A 15,374-nucleotide genomic window follows, 5' to 3' on the forward strand; every position below is an offset into this window, starting at 1 on the left:
ACTTAATTTTTTTATTACAAATATTTGCACTGTAAAAAACAAAAGAAATAGTATTTTTCAATTCACCTCATACAAGTACTGTAATGCAATCTCTTTATCATGAAAGTTGAACTTACAAATGTAGAATTATGTACAAAAAATTAACTGCATTCAAAAATAAAACAATGTAAGACTTTAGAACCTACAGGTCCACTCAGTCCTATTTCTTGTTCAGCCGATCGCTCAAACAGACAAGTTTGTTTACATTTGTGGGAGATAATGCTGCCAGCTTCTTGTTTACAATGTCACCTGAAAGTGAGAGCATGGCACTGTTGTAGCCAGAGTCGCAAGATATTTATGTGCCAGATGCACTAAAGATTCATATGTCCTTTCATGCTTCAATCACCATTTGAGAGGACATGCGTCCACGCTGATAACGGGTTCTGCTCGATAACCATCGAAAGCAATGTGGACCGATGCACGTTCATTTTCATCATCTGAGTCAGTCAGATGCCACCAGCAGAAGGTTGATTTTCTCTTTTGGTGGTTCGTGTTCCGTAATTTTCTCATTGGAGTGTTACTCTTTTAAGACTTCTGAAAGCATTCTCCACACCTCATCCCTCTCAAATTTTGGAAGGCACTTCAGATTCTTAAACCTTGGGTCGAGTGATGTAGCAATCTTTAGAAATCTTACATTGGTACCTTCTTTGCGTTTTGTCAAATCTGCAATGAAAATGGTCTTAAAACGAACAACATGTGCTGGGTCAACATCCGAAACTACTATAACATGAAATATATGGCAGAATGCAGGTAAAACAGATTAGGAGACAAACAGTTCTCCCCCAAGAAGTTTAGTCATAAATTTAATTAATGCATTATTTTTTTAATGAGCATCATCAGCATGGAAGCATGGCATCCGGAATGGGGCCGAAGCATGAAGGGGATACAAATGTTTAGCATATCTGGCACATAAAGACCTTGCAATGCCAGCTACAAAAGTGCCATGTGAACATCTGTTCTCACTTTCAGGTGACATTGTAAACAAGAAGCGAGCAGCATTATCTCCCATAAATGTAAACAAATTTGTTTGCCTTAGCGATTGGCTGAACAAGAAGTAGGACTTAGTGGACTTGTAGGCTCTAAAGTTTTACATTGTTTTGGTTTTGAGTGCAGTTTTGTAAAAAAAATCTACATTTGTAAATTGCACTTTCACAATAAAGAGATTGCACTCAGTACTTGTATGAGGGGAATTGAAAAATACTATTTCTTTTGTTTGCCATTTTTACAGTGCAAATATCTGTAATTTAAAATAACAATATAAAGTGAGCATTGTCTACTTTGTATACTGTGTTGTAATTGAAATCCATATATTTGAAATATAGAAAAACATCCAAAAATATTTAATACATTTCAATTGGCATTCTATTGTTTAACAGTGCAATTAAAACTGCAATTAATCGCGATTAATTTTTTGAGTTAATCACATGCGTTAACTGCGATTAATTGCCAGCCCTAGTTTAGGGAGGTGCTGCAATCATCTGATGCTGCTGATAACGAGCAGAGAGCGTGGAGAGAGACAATCAATGAAAAACTGAAAATTGATAGCCAGGAGAGGAAACAAGGGCAGGAGTGGATGGTACAGCTGCTTGAAGATCAAACTGACATGCTGAGGTGATTGCATTGCAGGCAGAACACATCCGTCTTCACCTCCCACTGAAGTCCATACAGAACTGCCTTTCCTGCCCTTCCCAAACTCCCCATACACATTCCTCGCATATTCCTGGGCCATCGCTGTATCCCATGCAATCCACCCCTAGGGGACATGTTTCACAATGACAGCTGGAGAGCCTCCTTTCAAAAAGTACTATTCATTGGCCTGTCCCTTGCAGGAAATAGTAATGTTTATATAGCTGTTAAATATGCTTGTGCAACCACAACTATCAGTGGTGGATTAGCAAATGGGACCATGGGACCTGTGCTCAGGGGCCCCGGCTAACCGGGGGGCCCTGGAAAAATGGGTGCCCCACCTCCAAGAGACAAGAACCTGGACCATGTGGAGGAAGTCTCCTCACTCCAACCCTGCTCCCAGGCAGCAGGTGAGCGGGGCGGCGGAAGCCCCAGCGGCCAGACCCTGACTGTGGCCCTGGGACTGGAGGAGCTCTGGCTCCCTCCTGCAGCCTCAGCGCTGGGGGAGCTCTCACTCCCCGCTGCAACCATGGGGGCCCTGGTGGGGTGGGGAGACAGAGCTTCTCTGGTCTGGGGGCTGAAGTAGGGGGAGGATAAAAAGAGCAAACGGGGCCATAGTGGGGGCATAGAATGGGGGTGGGACCATGGGTAGAACAGGGACAGGGATGGGGGGGGAAGGGGCCAAACGGTGTAAGGCCATGAGCAGGACCACAGGTGGAAGGAGCGGAACAGGGGTGGGATCGCAAGTGACAGGTGTGGGGAGGGCCCTCCCCTCCCAATTGTTCTGGCCCAGGGCCCCACGAAACCTTAATGCACCTCTGGGAAATATAGGTGTGTTCTGCCTATAATTCTCTCCACTTACATAGTACTTTTATGGATAGATCTCAAAGACCTTTACAGAGGTAGTTAAACATATTTAGCCCCACTCTAATGATGGTGAAACTGAGGCATAGAGGTGTTAAGCGGTTTGCCCAAGGTAACACCACAAGAGGGCAGAAAAACCCAGGGTTGTGAGTTCAATCCCTTGAGGGAGCCATTTAGGGATCTGGGGCAAAAATTGGGGATTGGTCCTGCTTTGAGCAGGGGGTTGGACTTAGATGACCTCCTGAGGTCCCTTCCAACCCTGATATTCTATGATTCTAAGTAAGGAAGAAAATTAATGAGGAGAAATGCAGTCAAATGCCAAAGGATTTAGAACATGCTAGAACCTGGCCTAATTATAGATTGGAAAAAAGCTATTCAGTTTTGTCATAAATATAAAGGGAAGGGTAACCACCTTTCTGTATACAGAACTATAAAATCCCTCCGGGCCAGAGACAAAATCCTTTCACCTGTAAAGGGTTAAGAAGCTAAGATAACCTCACTGGCACCTGACCAAAATGACCAATGAGGAGACAAGATACTTTCAAAGCTGGAGGTGGGGGAGAAACAAAGGGTCTGTCTGTCTGTCTGTGTGATGCTTTTGCTGGGAACAGATCAGGAATGCTCTTCGTAACTCCTTAAAATAGTAAGTAATCTAGCTAGAAATGTGTTAGATTTCCTTTTGTTTAATGGCTGGTAAAATAGCTGTGCTGAATGGAATGTATATTCCTGGTTTTGTGTCTTTTTGTAACTTAAGGTTTTGCCTAGAGGGATTCTCTGTTTTGAATCTGATTACCCTGTACGGTATTTACTATCCTGATTTTACAGAGGTGATTCTTTTACTTTTTCTTTAATTAAAATTCTTCTTTTAAGAACCTGATTGCTTTTTCATTGTTCTTAAGATCCAAGGGTTTGGATCTGTGTTCACCTATGCAAATTGGTGAGGATTTTTATCAAGCCTTCCCCAGGAAAGGGGGTGTCGGGCTTGGGGAGATATTTTGGGGGGAAGACATCTCCAAGTGGGCTCTTTCCCTGTTCTTTGTTTAACATGCTTGGTGGTGGCAACATAGGGTTCAAGGACAAGGCAAAGTTTGTACCTTGAGAAAGTTTTTAACTTAAGCTGGTAAGAATAAGCTTAGGGGGTCTTTCACGCAGGTCCCCACATCTGTACCCTAGAGTCCAGAGTGAGGAAGGAACCTTGACAAATTTGGAGATAGATTTAGAATAATGAATCTGGGAGTGCAGACGGAAATGAGGGAATATCTGCTAATTGGACAGTTGCTGCTGCATGCGATTTGTGAAAAGCGATTTGTGAGTTAATTTAGAAATATCCCCTAAAGACTGCTGACAGGGGCTCAGTGCCACAAAAGAAGGGACACAATTGCTTCCCCCCAAGATTTTTGCACTTGCTCTGAGTTCCATATGTCTCTGAGCTGGGTGTAGGGAGCCATCTTGTACTCCTTAGCTGTGGTCCAGTGTTAGAGTGGGCTGGACTGTCACTCGGGCTGTGTTGGTAGCAATGCCACTGAAATTTGTCCAGACAGCAGGGTGGCTGGGCCAAATGGTGCTGTGATCAGGTGTGCAGGGAGCCGGTTCCTGTGTGGAGGAGCACAGGGAAGTCCGTTGAGAACTCCTCTTCTGGCAGCACTGTCTCATGCAATGTGTGGGTAAAAGACAAGGGAGACTCCCTGGCCAAAAGAGATGTAGGTTCCCTGCTGGGGGTGGAGGAGGGTACACACAGGCACTGGAATGGGGTCCCTACCGGGTAGGAGGGCAGCAGGGATTGGAATCACACACACCCCGAAGCACCCCCACCAAATATCTGAATTGGCTCCACTGCTGAGCAGGTGCCTTTCCCAACCTGCTCTGCAAACCACTGTTCAGACACTGAGGAGTGTTTAAACTCGCTGCTTTTCTGGAAGTTGGCTTTATTAACAAAAAAATCAACTTTAATCTTCTTCCCAAATCCTGCTCTGAGTCCTGGCATCAGGATTGCTCAGCCCCTACCTTAGATCTTCTCTGTCCCAGAGAGCCACCAGGCACCTCCATCAGTGTGTCTGCAACACCCACTTAACTTATTCCCCAAAGGATTGATACTTGCTAAGAAGGTGGTGTGCTACAGGAAAACATTGTTACATAGAGTTATACAAGACAACATGAGGTTCAAGGCCTCACGGAGATCACTGCTCTGCAGGAATAAATAGCAAGAGCAGAATTCTAACACCATTACTCATGTTGAATGGTACCTTAATCCACAGCTACTCTAAGGCCATGTCTACACTCGAGAGTTTACAGCAGCACGGCTGTACCGATGCAGCTGCGCTGCTCTAAGATTGCCCATGTAGCCGCTCTGTGCTGATGGGAGATCCCCCAATGAGTGGCAGCAGCTATGTCGGTGGAAGAACATCTAGTGCCAACGTAGGGCTGTCCACACCAGCACTTCTGTTGGTGTAATTTGTCACTCAGAGGTGTGGGTTTTTTCACACCCTTAAGTGACAAAAGTGCAAGTATAGACATAGCCTAATTGAAATCTATGGACCCACTTATGAAGCAAGGTGCAGCTCAACATAAGAAAGGGTGTCAAAACCTAGCCACAAGTATGGTGACCAGCAGATGTATGCGCCATATTTTCAAAGGTACTTAGGTACCTAAAGATACAGCAAGGCACCTAGTGGGATTTTCAAAAGTTAGGCTAGGCACCTAACTCCCACTGAAATCAATGTCAAATAGGCACCTATCCCACTTAGGTGCTTTTGGAGATCCCACTAGGCACCTTGCTGCATCTTAGGCACCCAAATACCTTTTGAAAGTCTGGCCATATATCACCATTTCAAGCTCACCAAGGAATCAACAGGGGAAATAGACAAAGAGTTGAGGGTCATGGAAGAGGTCGTTAGTGCACACAGAACAGTCCCTCAGCTTTTTGAAAACTTAACTAGATTCCGCTCTGCAAGTCACGGGATTCTGAGAGAAAAAAAAACCAAACTGCTGAGTTTATGAAAAGTTTCACTAAATGTATGTAGGTTCACAGCCATTTTTCTCCAGTTCTACTTTGCACTCCTGGAGGAATGCAATATAGAGTCAATGAAAGGAGAGTGCATATGTAACCTGCGTTGCTTGCATTGCAGTATTTCATAGTGTGAATAAGGGAAGAAATAGTGGCAATAGTACATAGCTATTATCTTTATTCTAGGGGACTTTGTGTGCCTGCAGACTTGCCAGAGCTGGGCATGGTGACTCTGACTGGACTAGAATCATCCAGAAATTGGATCTGAGGTGGGGGGGCTGCTAGGCATGCTCATTAACTGATTGAGACTATTTGAGTGATTTCCATTTTGGGCAAGCAGCCTGACAGGACACAAGGAGGAGTTTATAAATAGGGGGGGTTGGAGCCAGCCTGGAGGAATCAGTTGTGGAATGGTGCAAGGAGCAGAAGGGGCTGTTCCCTCACCCCACAAGAGAAGCAAAGGAGGACTAGAATTGCTGCAGGCTGCACATTGCAGACTATTGATGCACAGCCTTCTTCAACCCAACCCCCAGCCCTGAGCCTGCTCCCACACCCCAAACCCCTTGGCCCCACCTGGAGCCCCCTCCTGCACCCCAAAACCATCATCCCCAGCCCACACCCCCAGCTGGAGCCCTCACCCACTCCTGCACCCCAACCCTCTGCTCCAGCGCTGAGCCCCCTCCCACACCCTGAACCCCTCATTTCTGGCCCCACCCGGAGCCTAAGGAAAGACCCGAGTCACCGTGCTCCCCTGCGGGAATGTGTGGCCTGCAACTTATTTTTTCTGTAGGTCAATGGCCCCTGATAGAAAAAAGGTTCCCCACCCCTGCCCTACAGTGAGTGAGAAGGGCTGGGCCAAGGTGGGAAGGTCAAGAGTGTTAGGCCATAGCCCTGCTCCCTTGCTAACAAAGTGTTTTGTGCACTGAGAGCATACATTGCACCTTTAGCTGCTTAGGCCTGTGCTCCCGGGGGCACAGTGTCTGCCATAGGAAGAAGGCCTAGTGCACCACCCCTTCTTACTGCTCTGTCCCTCGGTGACTGCGGTAGTTTGTCAGAATGCTACCAGAGCTTATTAAGCAGCATGTTACTGACTAGTCTAAGGGAACATGCAACCGGTCATGCAGGGTCTCCTAAGATAGTATGTTAAAGCACTGATTTTTAGTTTGAGCAAATTGCGTTTAAAATTCTACACAGCAAATTAGAGCAATAAATGCTTCAGGGGTGTGATGTATTGTAAGGTCTTCACATTATTAATGACCTTGGGTCTTTAAATGCTGCTAATATGGTTGGTGTTGTTGGGCGATGGTGTTATATGACGTGTGAGGGACATTATGCAGAAAGCAGATGCCTGGAGCAAGACAGCAATCACTAAGTCTTGGGTTATTTTATTGAACCTAATGCACCCTTTAATGACACTCGGTCCTGGGTGCAGTTTACGGTATCTTCTGACACAGTGCACATTACTTGTTGTGACTAAGTAACTGGTAAAAACTGGCCATGCAGCAGTAGAATGCTTCTAAATATCAGTTCATAATGACAATATTACAAGACTAAAGCACTGGGGAGGCAGCGTGATCCAGTGGACAGAGCACTGCAGGAGGATGGGAGGCCCAGTTCTATCCTTGGCTCTGCCACTGAGCTGCTGCGTATTATTTCCCCTTCCACCCTTTCTCTGTCTTGTCTATTTAGACCGTAAGCTCTTCAGGACAGTGACTGTTACTTACCATGTGTTTAGTGTCTGGTGTCTAGTTAGCAGGGGTTCTCAATCAGCTGGGCCTCCAGACACTGTTGTAACACAAATAATATCTAATCAGTTTTCTGTGTCTGCAGTTTGAATTACAAGAAACACTCGAGTGTTCAGAATAGCTACTATGTTGAATGCACTCAGATGCACTCAGGGTGTAGGATACAGCTCTAGATAGAATAGAATATCTCCATGTAAGTAAGTGGTCAAAACAAGGCTGGTGAAATATCATGAGGAAAGTAACACGTTCTTAAAAAGTGCAGGGAAAAATATAGGTTTTTGAGCATAGTTGGATGGGGGTGTGGAGCTCTAGGAGACAGAATACCTCCAGGATACCAGAATACCTCGAAGAACACAGGAGGGAGGGAACTCTGAAGTGTGGGTTCTGCCCAGTGTGGACTGTCTCCAACACTTTCCACTAGAGGCAGTCAGACAACCATGGACACAAGTCTGGCCATGCCCAGAAACCAGACTAACCACACCACTTTGAGCCCATAGACCATCACCAGGTATACTAACCAGCACTCTCACTCTTCTAGACCATTTATGTCCTTGTCGACTCTTGTGGTGTCATCTTTCTCCTCAGCCAATAATCCCAGATGCAGTGACACGTTTTCATCTTCTCTCTCAACCATTTCCGTACTTTCTTCCATGCTGCATTCTATGTGTGGAATTTCCTTTCCTGGCTGGTTTGCAAAGGCCGGTGCCTTCTCCTTATTCAAATACATCCTGGATACCCACTTCTACTATGTCACCTACAAGAAACCAAATGGTTGATGTCAATGAGGCTGTGAGGGAGATGGGGAATAGTGCATACATCTTTATGTTAAAATAAATTACCTGTATTTAAAATGTTACATTATCAGCACATGGCCAATTACCAGCCACCACTGTGCTGTATAGATTACTGCTTTCCTCTGTGTTAATTTGAATTAATTTTTCTGAGTGTCCCTATGTAGACAAACCCTAAATTAGAATAGAGTAAGAACTTCAGGGTGTGGGCCACTGAAATTAAAATCTGAAATAGAATACTTTGCAAACATTCAGCACACCTTTAAGAATACCAAAAATGTTAGGATGGAAGGAAGCCAGGAAGAAGATTGGCTCTTCCCACAATTCCTGTGTTTTCTTCACATAGCACTTTAAAAATCAGTTTTTCTATTCCAATTACATTTCACGTCTCATGTCGCCTTTGGATGTTCAGAAAGGTTTCTCTAAAGCTACATGAATGTTCCCTTCAACATAGCTGTCAGCATCAGTGTAACTTGTGTTACATTAATGTCAGGTAATTTCTCAAACTGAAATGAAGGTCTTTCAGTGATGCTTAACATTAAATAAGAAATTAGTCACATGTTGAATGAAGAAGAAAGCACAGGTCTTCAGCAAGGGGGAGAGAGAAATGTTTTATCTAAACATTAAAATTCATTAGACGAGATAAAGCACGAAGAGATCAATGAGGCAGAACGTATTTCTAAAGATTTTTAATTGCAAGAAAGAATATAGTATTGTGCTGAAATGTAGCATTCTGAATTAACAATTTAGTCCTAGCTGGCACTGAATGCCTGAGGAGATTGGTAATAGGTTATAGACTAATGTTTTCAAAAGTGCCAGAATTACTTAGGTGCCTAAATCCTATTGAAAGTCAGTGGAACCTCCAGCACTTTTGAAAATTTTATCCAGAGGGCCTGTCACAACTAGATTAAGGGTTCAAATGTCTGAATGGTGGTGATCAAGGGACATTATTGTTTTAGTTTATTTATAGACTTTTCTATAACAATCTTTACTGAACTGTCTGAGCACCTTCCTTAGGAAATTCCTCTGCTCAGGCAACACTCCCAGTGATCTATATGAAAAGGGCTGATGTTCTCCATCCTGTACCAAGAGGACAAGTGTGCACTTCATAACTGGCATTCTCTCACACATCCACAGCAGAGAGGCAAGGGAGTGAAATGATTTGGACACTGAATAGAAGACACTCTATTAGAAGGCATGTGAGTGAGGCAATGTGGGTAAACTTACACTGTCATAACCTGAGTTAGGCCTGTTCTGTGGATATACTGTAGACTTGTCCACAGGGTGGGTAATGCCCATTACAGGAGTGTGATTTCTGAAGCGCACTAACATGTTGCGCATTAATTGGTCTGTGTAAACCGGGCTGGTGTGCACTGAAGGTTCCTTAGCGTGATTCAATGTAGTGCACCTATGTTAAAGCACATTAGGAAGCCTTATTGTGCACCAACAGAGCCTACATGGCCCAATTAATGTGCAGGGTGCTCATACCCTGGTAGTGAAGAATCTGCAGCTGAAATCATACCTTCAGGGACACTTGTCCTACCTCATTGTCTTCACATTATGCCCTCATTGATACTTCTGGAACTTTGTCAGGGATCCAGCACTGATGAAAGATTCTCTCGTAATTTAACAAACAGTTATTTTACTGATTCACTGTAGGAATAGAATCCAGCTCACTCTCTTGTCATCTCTTTAGGAGAGAAAATTAGTACAAATTTATTTGTATCACTAAAGTGGACAGCTATGACTTTAAACACTCACAGAAGCAAGCCTGATGGCTAACAAAGAACAGGGAGTCATTTTGGCATGATCGTTGTGTAGAGTAGAATTGTACTTATAAGACCTAGACACACTGTGTCCCATTAACTAAAGTTTCTGCTTTCCAGGCTCTAAAGAGCATAAAACTGAGTCATATGTCCTGCCATGAACCCAAATTTAGAACTTCCATTGACGTCAGTGTGAGTTATGTGTGTGTTGCACTGGTGAGATATGGCCCATTACAGCTAACTGCATAAAAAAACCCAAACACACACTTGCTACTTGATTTCACGGGTAGCGACAGAAAAAAAAAATCTGTGGGGATTTCCTGTCATAATCTGTAGAAATCTACAGAAATTCTGCAAAGATTTTTCTTTGGCTTTCCAGCACATTCATCTACCTTGAATCTTAATGCTACCTGTCACTGGTAAGTAAGACACAAAGAAGGGCATTTTAAAACACTTAGGCTGGGATATTTTAAGGGAGTGAGGCACCAAACTCCTATTGAATTTCAATTAGAGTTGGGCACCTAACTCCCTTGAGCTGTTGAAAAATCTCAGCCTTATTAATTTACTCAGTTGACAGTCAATGCACTGATCCTGATATACACTGACTGAAGATCTAACCTAGTAATGACTAGTAGCTGCAGAAACCTAGCACAATCATTAAAAAGTGGCCTTCCCTTTCACTGTATTACTCAGTTTACAGACTGCAGGAAAGGCGTGAGATAGGAAGAGAGGAACAAAGGGGGAACCAAGAAAGGAAAACAGAACGGAGGCAAAGGGCTTGATTCTCTTCTCAAATAGGTGTAAATCAGGAGTAAGTGTATTATGTTAATAGGCTGATTTTCCTCTCATTTGTTCCAGTTTTGCTTTGGTATAAAAACCGGTTTGAGTGGAATTACTGCTGATTCACACCGGTGTAAGAAAGGAGAATCAGCCTCAGTGGAAATATACTTGCATAAGTAAAAGGAGAATCAGATCCAGGAAGTGAGAGAGAATGCATTGCACCAGAAACAGCACCAATATTGTTTTGAACTACAGCCAGCATAACTCCTTGATTGGTTTTCAGCGGAGTTGAATGGGATATGCACAGGGCAAAATGTGACTTATTTTTTCAGTCCAGGACGGGAAGTTCTTTGTGTGTCAAAGCTGATTCCAATGTAGAGGAGTGATGGACAGTGCTTAGGAAAGCCCAGATGGCATCACCTGAAACAGGAAAATTGAAAATATATAAAGAGAATTTAAAAAAAGCCCACAAAGGGTATGGAGGAAGGAAAGCAAGAAAGAGAGAAGATTAATGTGGGTGGATCCTGTGCTGTGTAAGATTTTTCTTATGTTTTTTTACTATTACTATAAAAAGATATTGGACCAGATCCTCAGCTGAGGCAAATCGACAAAGCTTCATTGAAATCCACGGAAGTTCAGCCCTACGTTTCTGTGTTCTGTTTGCTTTCATATCAGAGCTGACAGTAGCACATACTCCATTTCCCTCCCTCCATAAAATAATCTCCACAAAGGTGAAGATGTCGCTGATTTTGCATTGCTGGGGGCATACCCACACCTGAAGATGTGCAGCCCACATCCCCCTGAAAACTAGCCTCTCTCTCCTAGAAAGCCACTCCATAGCTCCTGTCATGGACAATACTGCACCGAAGCGTTTGCATGGACTTTGTGAGAAAACGAGGCTTGGATTCCTTCCTCACAGACCTGAAGTTTCCTGGCACACGTCTGCACACTTGAGATTGCCAGAAATCGCCCCTTTAATCAAACTTTTAAAGTGCAGTTCTGCTCTGGAAGATGACTATGTAAAAACGGCACCTTTCTGGAAGACATTAGATCAGCTCCCTGTGTGCATGCAGAGTTATGTCTGCTTATTTAGTTGAGGGGGGGGAAAAACTAAGTTTTGACTCCTGTTAAACTTCCACAGCCAACACAGCTAATGAAGAATAAGCTAAATGTGCTCTTAGTTGTGCATCATCAACAGATTTGTGTACTAAATTCCAATTACGGAGATGATCAATTACGCCCGGTCAAACCCAATGAAGGCAGTGGGGTTATACATAAGGCACTTGTGAGAGTAATTTTGGGTGCTGGACACTTTGTTTTGTTTTGTTGATTTTTACTGGTGGTGAGGCACCAGGAGAAAAGACTCCAACTTGACTGTCAGAGCCAGGTTGAGTTTGTGGAGCTGGGAGTTAGAAAAAAACATCTTTTTACCTCTAAAGTGAGCATGTCTGATCTGGAAGATATCAAGAGACACATATGGAACCCTGCAACTCCATTTTTAATTGAGTACAGCAGAACTGTGCTGCAAAAATGTCAGTCTTGGACTCCCAAAATTGTGTATTGACATTAATGGGGAACTGCCTCTTTAAGCTTGTGTATCATTTAGAAAGGAGCTTCTACGACAGTGAAGCAGCTTGGAGCTTCCTTAAGGATTATTACATGATTACTAAATCACACCTCTGCTTTGTTTGCGATTCTTGTACCTTACAAATGAAGCACAGCCCCATTGCACTGGATACATTTTTTTTCCTTTCAGTTTTTTGCTTGATAAACTATCATTTTTTGTTGAAAACAATAGGTACCTGTAAAGGATCCTGTGTTTTATACTGAATATTAATCCCAAGAGCCTTTCACAATGTTCCCTGAGTACTCTAGGCATAAAGGAAATAGAGATAAGCCCTATTATAGTGAAGGCATGCTGACAGCTTCTACTACAGAACTCATTCAGGCTGATTAAGCCATCTGTGATATTAGGCCGACTACTGCTGGCGCTGCTGTGGCCAGCGGTGCAGTCTCAGGCACACCCACTCACAACTTCCTGTTCTTCATATATCCCTGAATGGCTTCTACTCACCACAAGTCACAGATGATGATGTGTCCTGGGGCTATTCCCCCACCGCATTGCCCTGCTTCAGATTTTTGGCCAAGGCCCTGATTCGAAGCCCATGGTGCTGCATAGTTATCCTGTTCCTTCCACGGCCTTAACAATGGGCAGGGAGTCAAGCGTAGCGCACCCAGGCTGACTGATGTAATATCTGGGGGACCGCCTTTTCAAAAGGTAAAAGTGGGATGCATGCAGGAGCCCTGCCTCCACCGTGGCCCTGTCCCTGCTCTCTTCCCCGAGGCCCCGCCACCTGGCCAGGCTGGAAACCAGAGCCAGGCTGTGGTAAGAGCCACCCAGGGAGCCCCTATGGCGGCCAACCCTCCAGGATTGGCCTGGAGTCTCCTGGAATCGGCATCGATCTCCCGGTGACTACTGAAAGCAATCCAGGAGATTGTAACAGGATGTTTTAAGAAAATGACATTATATCGTGTTGGGAAAAAAAATCTCCCAGAATAGCTTCAGTCAGAGTTGGCAACCCTAGGAGCTCCGGACCCTCCACCTGCTCTGGGTGGGAGACTGGGGGTGCCCTAGAGCAGCCTCTGGCCCACGTCCCCACCCCCCAGAGCATGCCACCCAGAGCAGGTGGAGGGCCCAGGCTCCCTGCTTGGCTTTTATTACTGCCCAGCTCCAGCTTTTGGCCTGACCAGGAAACAGGGCCTTGTAGCAAGGGAGAGAAGGGCTTAATGCCAGTGATGAGCTGCCAAAATCTTAACAACGGGTTCCCTCCTCACCCCACAACGGGGTCGTTTCCCACCCCCACCTGGGACTCCTGCTCCATCCAACTCCCCCCCGCATTCCTTGATGCCCCCCCCAGCCCCATCCACCCCCCTCCCCTGTCCCCTGACTGCCCCCAGAACTGGGCAGGAGGGTCTCGTGGGCCACCGTAGTGGGCGCCCACCCCACCCCTGAGAGCCAGAGGCATCTGCCGGGGGGGTGAGGTGGGGAGTCCCAGAGGTGCTTACCTGGGGCAGCTCCCAGGAAGCATCTGGAAGGTCCCTCTGGCTCCTAGGGGCCTGGGAGCGTAGCTGGGGGGGAGCAGGGGGAGCAGCCACTCCCCCACTGATCACATCAAAAGTGGTGCCTTAGGTGCCGAGTCCCTGGGTGCTCCACTTTTGGCCAGTTAAATTTAGAAGCCCTTTTAGAACCGGGTTGTCCCTCGCGGAACAACCGGTTCTAAAAGGGCTTCTAAATTTAACAACCGGTTCTAGTGAACCGGAGGGAACCGGCTCCAGCTCACCACTGGTTAAGGCCCATTTTAGTCCCCCCCCACCAGGAAGAAGCTAGTGCCACCCCTGAGCCTTGGGCAGGCACAGAACAGAACTACGGGAAAGCCAGGACAAATGCTGTCCCAGAGTCAGTCAGCCCGTGACTGGAACTTGAACTCTGCATTTCAAGATTATCTCGCCCAATTCGGGATGGGTGGTCACCCGAATAATATCAGCAGTAGTGAGTAAGGCTGAAAGGGGAGTTGGGCTCCTGTATCCCTTGGGCATCTTTGAAGTGAGAAGGGAGGAGAAGCAGCCATCAGCACGGCTCCTGTGATTTTACCGACTGAAAATGAAGTTAGCACATTGCAAGCTATTATGAGCTAGACAGTGCCTAGCCTCTACTCAGTCGTGCAGGTGAATAGGAGGGAGTAAGGATTCCCCTCACCACACCCTTACGTGGCCACATAAGGGCTACCAACTCTAGGTGTTGTGGCTCCCCACAGGATGATCTCAACAGGGAGCATCAGCAATTGTGCTGTTTTTCTGTTTCTAGTTCCGCTTGCCTGCATTTCTTCCAAAGTTTTCATCATTTCAAAATCAAAATGTCTTTCCTCTGAACCTCATTTACGGAAGGATCAAGTAATTCATATTTTAACATAGTAATGATCAGTGTCATATGGGCTCTTACTTTGAAACATCGTTGTTGTTAGAGAAATAGCATATTTAAAAGCAGGATTTAAATGCAATATTTGATTGCACTGTAAAATCAAGTCCTTTGTTAGCATCCTTCTAAAGCAGCTGAAAGATGTGCTTGCATACTACCAATTATTGACCTCTGCAACTGTATTTATGCAATACCCCTATAGAAGAGAGAAAGCCTCTTGTTTAAATTAGGCCTGGTCTATACTACAGAGTTAGGTCGATGTAAGGCTGCCTACATTGACCTAACTCTGTAGGTGGCTACACTAACACCATGTCTACACTACCACTTAAGTTTTACCAACATATGTTGCTCAGTGGCGTGAAAATAACACACACACACCCTGAGCAACATAAGTTTTGCCGGCATAAGTGGTAGCGTGCACAGTGCAATGTCGGCGGGAGAGTGTCTCCTGCCAACATAGCTACTGCCACTCGTGGAGGTGCTTTAATTATGTTGACAGGATAGCGCTCTCTCGTCAGAATAGAGCGACTAAACAAGCAGTCTTACAGCAGTGCAGCTGTATCGGTATAGCTGCGCTGCTGTAAGCTCGCTAGTGTAGACATGGCCTTAATAACCACGACAGTGAGAGGCACAGAGCTTACGTCGATGTAGCTAGGTCGACACAGTGTCAGTGTAGACACCGCATTGCTTACATCGACTGTTGCTGCTTCTCAAAAGCCGTCCCACAATGTCCCAAACTGATATTTAAATCAGTGCAAGCGCTCCTGGTGAGGTCACGCACCA

Source organism: Caretta caretta, chromosome 3, assembly GCF_965140235.1.
Source record: "Caretta caretta isolate rCarCar2 chromosome 3, rCarCar1.hap1, whole genome shotgun sequence".
Lineage (NCBI taxonomy): Eukaryota > Metazoa > Chordata > Testudines > Cheloniidae > Caretta > Caretta caretta.